At 45.3% G+C, this 10,900-nt stretch overlaps 1 protein-coding gene across 1 annotated transcript in view; it reads left to right on the top strand.

The window, feature by feature from the left end:
• Positions 1–3,293: 3,293 nt before the first annotated feature.
• The window catches only part of SLC38A5 (solute carrier family 38 member 5), a 78,532-nt gene continuing 70,925 nt past the window's right edge, over positions 3,294–10,900 (top strand). The window contains exon 1 of the mRNA XM_035140341.2: positions 3,294–3,316. The gene's annotated coding sequence lies outside the window, so the exon portion shown is untranslated. The remainder of the gene's footprint in view (positions 3,317–10,900) is intronic.

Below are 10,900 nucleotides of genomic sequence, written 5' to 3'. Positions count from 1 at the left end.
TTACTTTTTTTTTTTTGAGGAGGTGTTCTTTAAATGCATGGTGTACATGTGGGATTAATTACGTATTACATACATTGCATACATATCAGCTATCAGGATGCCCCCCCCCCAAACGCTTCATTCCTTCTATTTTTAGGTATCGCCCTGTCAACTTGCCTGTCTCTATGCATACCCACACCTAAAAGGCGGAGCTGGATGGGGCTTTTTGCCGCCAAAAACAGCCCCGTCTCCAATTCTGGCAGTTAAAATATTACGTCAGCACAGGCAATGGGACCTTTCCCTCCATTGGACCCGAGATCAGGCTAGTTTAGGAAAGGTATGGCAGGCTGGGAAGCAGCTGAGGGGAGGCCTTAGGGAAAACGTCCCTCTCTTCGGCCACCTGAGGTGACTGCCTTATTTTGGCCTAATTGTAGGGCCAGGCCTGTGTTGCCACTGTGGATAGGGCTAGTAAATGGGGGGGGGGGGCACTTGCCAAGGCCTCGATGGCTGTAAGGGCAATTGAACTGAGAGTGCCACAATGTATTTATTTTTTTATAATAATTTGCATTAATTTTGCACAATAAAACAAGACATACATAACATATTCTCCCCCTTCTTCTACCCACCTCCCACAAGCCCCCTCCTGCCACGAGAGAGTCCCATGCAAAGTGGACAGTTGAAGATGGTCCATTTTATAATTGGGTTTGTCCGTCCCCCCCGGAGCTCCCTCCTGCCACCAGGAAGCTCCAGGATGGCTAGGAAGGATGGAGGAGGGTACCCCCCCCCCAACTATACATATACATACATATCTTATATAAAAAGAAAAAAGAACCCCACCCCTCCACCAAAAAAGAAAAGAAAAAGAAAAAAGAAAAACAGAACAAAAAAACAAGAGAAATACCATGTCGAATCATTATCTATAAACATTATTTTAAACCTATTCTCCCCCTTCGTCTACCCACACCCCATGAGCCCCCTCCTGCCACGAGAGAGTCCCATGCAAAATGGATAGTTGAAGTAGGTTCATTTTATAATTGGGTTTGTCCCCTCCTCCCTCTCCCTGCCACCAGAAAGCTCCAGCTTGAGAGTGCCACAATTTAAGTTTGCATGAGGCACCCACCACATAACTTTGGAGGCAGCCTGGGCCTCTTCTATTTCTGAGCGACCTGCGTGAAGTGAGGGGATTCCCCCAAATGCTGGAACCTGCGTAAAATCCCACGCCAGAATAAATGGGTCTCTAGAATGTCACAAAATTGTACCCAGGAAGGCAAGGCTCTTGTGCAGGGGTCCCCCAAACTAAGGCCCGGGGGCCAGATGCGGCCTAATCGCCTTCTCAATCCGGCCCGTGGACAGTCCGGGAATCAGCATGTTTTTACATGAGTAGAATGTGTCCTTTTATTTAAAATGCATCTCTGGGTTATTTGTGGGGCCTGCCTGGTGTTTTTACATGAGTAGAATGTGTGCTTTAATTTAAAATGCATCTCTGGGTTATTTGTGGGGCATAGGAATTTGTTCATATTTTTTTCCAAAATATAGTCCGGCCCCCCACAAGGTCTGAGAGACAGTGGACCGGCCCCCTGCTGAAAAAGTTTGCCGACCCCTGCTCTTGTGGATATCATAGGTTACCATTTCAGCCCACGAGTCTGGGGTAGGATCCTGTGTCCACCTCAGGCTGCTAAAGATCTGGTATTGCTACATGCTCCCCTTTTGCCCAAGTGTTGAGAAGCCGCCATGGGGGGCAGTTATTGGGATTCCTTTGAGTTGGAAAGCATTGGCAATTTGCAACATTTGCTTTGTTTATAGCTATGCAGGCAAAACAGTGAAGGCCTTAACAGATTAGACAACTGGGCCAAAGCAAACAAGATGAATTTTAACAAGGAGAAATGTAAGTTTGAATCCATTGCTCCGTGTCCGCTTCTCTGGAGCAGCAGAAAACAATCTTTCTCCCTCCTCCATATGACATCCTTTCATATATTTGAACATGGCTGTTCAAATATAAATGTACACTTGGGCAAAAAAAATGAAAGGCACAAATACAGGATGGGTGACACCTGGCTTGAGAGCAGTACATGTGAAAAGGACCTAGGAGTCTTGGTAGACCACAGACTTGACATGAGTCAGCAGTGTGATGCAGCAGCTAAAAAAGCCAATGCAATTCTGGGCTGCATCAATAGGAGTATAGCATCTAGATCTAGGAAAGTAATAGTACCACTGTATTCTGCTCTGGTCAGACCTCACCTGGAGTACTGTGTCCAGTTCTGGGCACCACAGTTCAAGAAGGATACTGACAAGCTGGAACGTGTCCAGAAGAGGGCAACCAAAATGGTCAAAGGCCTGGAAACGATGCCTTATGAGGAACGGCTTAGGGAGCTGGGTATGTTTAGCCTGGAGAAGAGAAGGTTAAGGGGTGATATGATAGCCATGTTCAAATATATGAAAGGATGTCATATGGAGGAGGGAGAAAGATTGTTTTCTGCTGCTCCAGAGAAGCAGACACGGAGCAATGGATTCAAACTTCAAGAAAGAAGATTCCACCTAAACATTAGGAAGAACTTCCTGGTAGTAAGAGCTGTTCAGCAGTGGAATTTGCTACCAAGGAGTGTGGTGGAGTCTCCTTCTTTGGAGGTCTTTAAGCAGAGGCTTGACAGCCATATGTCAAGAATGCTTTGATGGTGTTTCCTGCTTGACAGGGGGTTGGACTGGATGGCCCTTGTGGTCTCTTCCAACTCTATGATTCTATGATTCTAAGCGCCCCATTCAGATCCCTGGAGAGGACAACATGCAGAAATGCAACAGGTCAAGTTTTCCTCCATTATTTATCATCTATGAGTTCCTCAGAAATGTTTCTCGTCTTTCTCTTTTCCTTCTATGACACACTTGCATTACTGGGGGATGATGGGGGTCCCTGACAACTGGAGGGCTGGGTGTTTGCCAAGACTGGCAAGAGACCCACTGCACCATGATCACTGCCCTCCTCACTTGGCACAGAAGCTCAGAGGCAGGGAGAGAAAGAGATCTTGGTGCATACTTATATGTCATCCAGGCTCAAGACTACCACAATCCTGGAGCCGGCACTGATGATAAATAATATTTACTGTCTTAATGCCAGGGGTCTGGGCAGCAGTTCTAAGTGGAACGACATGACTGTCAGTAGGCAGGGAATTAGTTCTAATGGCATGGGTGTGATGTTTCTTTTCCCAGCTGGGTTAGACCTCATGACATGCATGAGACAAGGCTGCCTATTGCTTCCATTTACTGGTGTGCTCAGCTCTGCTGTCAAACCACAACTCTGGGGAATCCCTGGGAACCAGGACTCTTGGGTTCTAGACCCAGCAAGGTGAGTGGAATTGACTCTATTAACGGGATCACACACACTTTCCCCCTTTAGGGCTTCCACTTCTCTCTCCATCAGTGCAAAAGGGATTAAATGTCCACATTATACCCTGCCGTGCACATCTGCAGTGGAAAGTTCCACTGCTTTGGAGCAAACTAGAACCCTTGCTTAAATGGAGCCGTTTTTGTTGGTGAAGGAGGCCAGTTTTGCTTAAATGTGTTTGCCCAGCTACATGGAATAGAAAATGACTGGCAGCTTTTTTTGGCAGGGGGAATTTTCTTCAGGAGGCAGAAATGGTGGGCCAGCCCCCTAGCTGCCCCTGAGTGGTCTCTGAGAAAGCCAAGGTTACAGCAACAGCTCCCTCTGCAAACCTCTGAATTCACAACTGTGGAGCCAGTTCGTACTTCAGACAGAGCTGAATTCGTCCCAGTTGCGAATCTCTACGATAGAATTTCACACAGCATGGAATCTCAGTTTGTTCCCGAGGCTTATTTGTTCTGGAACAAGAGGCCTGACTGAGAGAAGGAATCTAGGGAGGCCAGTTTACTTTCTGCCTGAATCCCTTTCTCTTCTCACTATAGAGAACAAGCCCTGACGAGATCCTATTTGCCTCCCAAGAACTGGGATACAGTAATATTCTAGGCTCCTCCCTTGAATTTTCTAAGGCATGCACTCCCCACAATGTCTCTAAACCTGCCTAGGACACTCCTCTTTTCCGAGAGCTCCAAACCAAGAGCTCTATCCCTTCTCGTTTTATCCTCATAACAACCCTGTAAGATAGGTTGGTCTGAGAGTTCATAACTGGGCACCACAGTCACCCAGTTAACTTCACAGCTGAGTGAGAATTTGAACCCTGTTCTCCCAGGCCCAGAGATCAGCTTCTGAGCAGATTTTAGCATTTCGCTTTTGGAAATTGGCTGCTGTTTTAAATCCTTTGCTGGAGATGCAAACGGAGAGTTCGCATAGACCCCTTTCAACTTCCCCTGCCTCCTAATAGCACACCTGTTCCAAGAGAGAATCTAGAGGGAAATTGTCCCCTTGATTCTCTTTCTCTGTCCGCTGAGATCTGAACCTACACCCTGCTCAGATCTTCCTCCTGCTGCCCCTGCCTTTTCTGGTTTCAAAAAGCTTGCACAGATGCTTGTTATCAGATGTGTGCAAGCTGTCGAAATACTTTCCCTTGGGACTTTCCAATTCACAGTGAAGTTTGGCGGGCGACTTTCCTGCAGAGGAATAGCAGAACTGCCCCTCCTGCCAGAGGAACTGCGCATAGCAGTGGTGCTGCTGACTCTTGGTGGGAAAGTTGTCAGTGTTCATGGCGAGGAATGCAAAAGGAGGGAGAACAATTGGGCCAGCGTCTCACAGCATGACCCACTATTTGGGCAAATGAAGATCAGCACTGGGTCCCTAAGTGGCTTGTGTTGGTCTTAAGGGGGCTGTATGTTCTAAACGACCCCTGTTTCACAGACAAAGTTCTTGCCTTCCAATTTCTAGAGGGGTAGACATTTTCAGCTTATTGCAGGGAATAAGTCTTGTGGCATCTGAGAGACTGACAAGATGCTTATGCCATAATACAGTGGTTCCCAATTAGCTAAGGACTGCAGAGCCCCTGTTTTTGAAAAGCCAAGCCATGGACCCTGCTTTTTGAAAATTTTGAAATCTCTATGGTATTTTTTGTTATCTGAATGGTGCCATATAGACCCATAGCTGTCAAGTTCTCCCTTTTTTTAAGGGAAATTCCCTTATGCTGAATAGGCTTCCTTGCGAGAAAAAGGAAAACTTGACAGCTATGCACAGACCCTCTGAGGTCCGCAGATGACCACCTGAGAACCACTACCATAATAAATTTAATAGTTTTTAAGGTGCCACCACACAACTTACTGATTATTCCTTGTATTCAAGTACAGGAATGTGCAAACTTTAGGCTTGTGGAATCTTTGTTTTTTACTAGAAGCCGACATCTACCAACTGGAGATATATGCAAAAAACATACACTTAGAATTAAATAATTGTTTTTTAATGTTTAATGTTTAATATTTTTAAACCCACAATATACTGTAGTTGTTTTCTAATAGGATTTTTATTCTTTAATAACAAGAAAATGAGTTAATGTACAAAAACAAAGAGCTGGACTGGGAACTCCTTCCAACAAAACCCCCTGCTGGTTATGAAAATTTGCCAGCAATTTTGTGCAAATTTCTCACAAAATACATATTTTAATGCAATTATGGCCTAATTTGCAAGCAATTCCCCCCAATATAGGCATTTTTGGATGCACTGTTTGATTAGATGCAAATATGGACATTTTTACAAACTAAGGCAGCTTAAGTAACTGCCCACAAACCTCTTTTGGATTCCAAACAAATAGATTCTTGCAGCACTTTAAAGAAAAAAAAGTTATTATGGCATAAGCTTTTGCGGACCAGAGTCCACTTTCTCAGATGCATGAATATATTTCTGTTTTGATGGCTGTCAGAGGAAGGCATGCCTTTCAGAATGTGCTCACACAGTTTGTAGTTTTTAAAACTCTGCTTTAACAACAACAAAAAGGTCTAGATTTGGGATGACGTGCAACCATCTATGCTCTGGGAATGTCACTTATACTTGTGCTGAAATGAATGCTGGGAGAGAACATTCTCAATATGGCAATTTGAGGAATGTCTGTGAATTCCCCCAACCCCCATCTCAATTATATTTCTACTCTTGGCATGTGGTTGCCAGGTCTCCTCATCTCCAGTATAAGCGCCTCTTTCATAAGCACGAATTGTATAAATGTGTTGTTTGGAGCAATTCTTTCCTAGGGATCGGTGGTTGCAACTTTAGGAATGTTCATAGTGGTGATGCAGATATATGACACAGATATTGTAATGCTAGAGACCCAGAAAACTTGGTCCTGTGCATCTTTTCTTGGAATTCCCCATTAAACCAAAGTAAAAAAGGCACAATCTTGATAGGAAGGTAAGAACAACCAGTCAGTATATTATTTATTACAGTATTATATTATTACAGTCGAAAACCAGCTCTTATAAAAATTCCTTTGGAAGAACAATTCCAAAGAACATATCATACATGTGACGCTTTAAACAACAATAAAATTGTTATTTATAAAAGCAATGGGGATAAGAGTGCTTAAAGCTTAAAAAGCTGCCGCAGAAAACTGAGCCTGAGTCGCTCGGGGAACCGTGTTTTGGGACATTCAGACAGGCTGGTTCATCTCAGGAGAGAGTCTGTGTCTGCATATCTGGACACAGCATCTGGCGACCATCCTGATTATCTTCTGGTCTTTACGTAACAGGTCATATATTTGCTTTTCCGGGAGGCCTACTGACCTCGCCAGTATGGGGTCCAAGATCTCCCTGCGTGCCTCTTCATAGAAGGGGGATCTAAAGAAAAGGTGCTCTGGGCTTCCTATTTCCCCTAATGGGCAGGAGCAGAGTCTTTGAGCATATGGGATTTTTTTGTAGGATCCTTCCAAGACAGACGTGGGCAGGATCGCGCTTCTGGTGAGTGTATACGCCCTTCTTGCAGTTTTTGATAAGAGAAAGGAGAGGTAGGGTGCTGGAGCAGCTATATATCTCTCAGTTTCTCCGATTTTATATTCAGGGCATCTTGAGCAGTCCTGTTGTCTCTCAATGTCTATGAGTCTTTGTCTGACCGTGGCTTTTGCTTGGCCCAATCCCATACAGTGGTACCTCGGTTTGCGAATGCAATCCGTTCCGCGGAGGCAGTCGCTCGCCGAAGCAGTCGCTTGCCAAAGGCACGCTTCTGCACGTGCGCGAAACACCAATAGAGCATCTGCACATCTGATGCTGCGGAACCCGGATGTAAACACTTCCGGGTCTGCGGCAGTCGCTCGCTGAAGCGGTCGCTCGCCAAGGTAGGCGTAAACCGAGGTTTGACTGTACTTAGAAGGGCTTGGGGAGCAAAGCCCATTTTATGGAGAGTGTTCAGGACTGCTAACTGCCAGCCGAACTGGAACTGGTCACAGAGGATCAATGGAGCTATTCCTCGGGGGAGCAGATTTAATGTCAGCCATTTATTGATGATAGGCTGATTAAAGCCTCCACTCTCATCATTCCCGTTTCAAGTCTGACCCATGCGTTCGAAACGCATCTGGGGACGTGTAGGAGGGCTCTGAGAAATTTGGATTGTATGCGCTCCAAGGGAGAGAAGGGAGAGGAGGGTGAACTACCAGTCAGATCAGCCAGTGCGTCATCTATTCCAGCATCCTGTTCTCCCAGGAAATGAATTCCCTAGTTCAGCTATGTGCTGTGTGATATGCAGTGATTTCTTTTCTCTGTCCTGAATCTTTGTACAACCTTTGTTGGATGTCCACAAGTTCTGGTGTTACGAGAGAGGGGCGAAAAACGTTTCTTTCTCTCTCCTTTCTCCATACAATGCTCATTACTAAATCATCGCATTGGAAAGGACCTCATCTGGTCTCGTTTCTGCTAATGCAGTAAGTTTGCTGCTATGGCATCCCTGATGGGACATCCAGCCTCTGCTTAAAAAACTTCGGTGAAGCAGAGCCCTTCCCACCTAGTCTGCTCTGCCGCAGAACAGCTCAGACAGGCAGAAAGTTCTTAGTAAGGTCTGCTTGAAATCCCCTTCCTTGTAACTTGAACAGGTTGATTTCAGCCCACCCCTCTGGAACCGCAGAAACCAGTTCTGTTGCATCGACTCTCAGTGGTTAATCAGGCAGTGCAAAAGTGCAAAGCCTGGGAGATTTTGATTCTACATGCAACAGTGGTCTGTAGTTACTCAGTATAATAAAAAGCACTCTTTACATGCTCAGAGACAACCCCTTTCTCAGTGTATTCCAGAGCTCAGTCCCTGTAAGTCCAAGCTCACATTGTCCTTGATTCCGTATACAGTATACTGCTTCGGGGCGAGAGCACTCGGATCTGTTTGTGGGGATAATTGCCCCGAGTGTCTGACAGAGCAAGGGTTTCCAGGAATGTTTCTTTGGGGTCTATGCAAGGTCACACCAGGCCATTGCCAGTGCAGAGGTGGTGGAGGCCCCTTCAGATGCCCCACTGTTCATTGCAAACTAATCAATGAGGAAGCCGATGCCCCGGGCTTGACAATTTGGAGGGAGCTTGGAATTTTGAATGAGGAGGTTCTGTGTGCAGCAGAGGCAGCAAGAGAGGAAGTGGGAGTGCAGCTCCCCGCAGGGTTGGGACATGCCTGTGGTTGGCTGATTTTGTTATCTCCTTGCTGTGCTTCTTGGGAAAGGCCCCATGGGCAGCAGCTGCAAAGGGAAGGGAGCCTCGGCTTGCCAAATATTAACTGCCTTACAGGCAGGGCTTAATTGGAGTTTGGGTTTACCAGGGTTCAGCCCCAGAATGTGACTATAATGAGGCCTTGGCCTTGAAATGTGTGAACAGGAGAGACGGAAGCGTCCCAGACTGTGCCCGGCATTCTTCTGACCCTCTTTTTTTAAAATAAAAATAAATAAATTTTATTAGTTTTATTAGGTTGTACACAATAAACATAACCATTCCCCAAAAATTAAAAAGAGGTTCTTTTGAACCTTCAGACCTCCCTCCATGGGTTCCATTTCTGAATTCCCCCCCTGCATCTTTTACTGTAATCCATCTATTATATAATAATAGTAATTGTTTTCCTGCCAATGATTTCAATTGTCTACAGCGGTCTTTCAGATATATTAAAAAGTTATTCCAGTCTTTTAAAAAATTTTGGTCTTTCTGGTTTCTGATCTTTCCCATCAGTCTTGCCATTTCTGCGTAATCCATCAGCTTGGTCTGCCATTCTCCTCTGTTCGGTACTTCTCCTTTCCATATCTGGGCCAGAAGCATTCTTGCTGCCGTCGTTGCATACATAAACAGCCTTTTGTTTGATTTTGGTAGTTGCTCACCTATAAAACCTAACAAAAAAAAGCCTCTAGTTTTTAAACAAAAGTTTTCTTGAGCGTTTTCTTTAACTCGTTATATCTCATTTCCCAGAAAGCTTTTACCACCCCACATGACCACCAATCTTCTTACCCTCTTGCCACAGCATTGCCATGCTCACCCACCATGCACCTGAGGCTAGGTATATGGTTGGGTAATGTTGTGGAGCAGAAAGATATATTCAAGCACTGGGTAAGATTCACCTCCTTTTCTCCCATACTGTACGTGAGTGAAGCGGAAGCGGAAATAATAATAATAATAATAATAATAATAATAATAATAATAATAATTTATTATTTATACCCCGCCCATCTGGCTGGGTTCCCCCAGCCACTTTGGGCGGCTTCCAACAAAATATTAAAATACAGAAATCCATCAAACATTAAAAGCTTGCCTTGAGATGCCTTCAAAGGTCTGGTAATTGTTGTTCTCTTTGACCTCTGGTGGGAGGGCATTCCACAGGGTAGGTGCCACTACCGAGAAGGCCCTCTGCCTGGTTCCCTGTAACTTGGCTTCTCGTAGCGAGGGAATCGGCAGAAGGCCCTCGGTGCTAGACCTCAGTGTCCGGGCAGAACAATGGGGGTGGAGACGCTCCTTCAGGTATACTGGACCAAGGCCGTTTAGGGCTTTAAAGGTCAGCACCAAAGTGGGAGGCTCCGATAATCATTTGGATAGCAGCCCCTTTTGCTATATGGGACGCTGTTCTGTGTCTGCAGTGATCGACGGCGAGAGCTCTGCTAGATTTAGTCATTTGGCAGGAGGCCTTCCTAGCCATTAACTGGGCTGCTGAGGTGCAATGGAATATTTATAAATATTCCAACGACTCAGAAGGTTTTTAAGAAAATGTCAGCTGCACCAGGGACAGATGGGGCTTTGTGCTCTTGCTTGGAAGAGGTGTGGCCAAAATGGGAGCAGGTAAACCTGACCAAGGGCTGGCCAGCTGTCAACCCTCGTCTCTCGCACACTTGGAAAGAAGACAAATACAGTACTCAGTGAGATCTGCTTATGAGCAAAAGAGTTACTGTAAAGACAAAAGCGTACGCCTCCCCTGAGCATGGAGAGACAGAAAAATAACATGTTGTTGTGTGCGTATATTGGCATGGAAGAGAACAAGATAGGACCAAGTTTGCTGTATAACCTAAAACGACATATCAGTGTCAGACTGAATATAGTGCATTGCATCATATCAAAAGGATTATAACCACTGAGTGGGGGGGGGTGTGTGTGAGAGAGAGAAGAAAGAGGGAATGGACAGAATGAAATGCAAAACTAGAGACCTGCTGGGAACTGATGCAGGTCTCTGCTTGTCCAAATGTAGGGGTGCCATATTTTGAAGAGCAAAAAAGAGGACACATTTGCCAACTTTTAACACTATGGATCGCTATGATGACTCTACCCATGAAAAAGGGGGCATGTCCTGGAAAAAGATGACATATTGCAACCTACCTATCCTTCCTTTCTGCTCTGTCAGAAGCACGTCAGAGGAGGAGAGTGAGCACTCAGGGCTGATCTCCTTAAGAATGGATAGGTTTGATCTTCTTGCAGTCCATGGGACTCTCAAGAGTCTCCTCCAGCACCATAATTCAAAAGCATCAATTCTTCGGCGATCAGCCTTCTTTATGGTCTAGCTCTCACTTCCATACACCACTACTGCACTATTAACTAAATGCTACCG

The sequence above is a fragment of the Zootoca vivipara genome, chromosome 16 (assembly GCF_963506605.1).
Source record: "Zootoca vivipara chromosome 16, rZooViv1.1, whole genome shotgun sequence".
NCBI classification, from domain to species: domain Eukaryota; kingdom Metazoa; phylum Chordata; class Lepidosauria; order Squamata; family Lacertidae; genus Zootoca; species Zootoca vivipara.
Note: the sequence above shows the minus strand (reverse complement) of the source record. Positions and strands in the feature narration are given on the sequence as shown.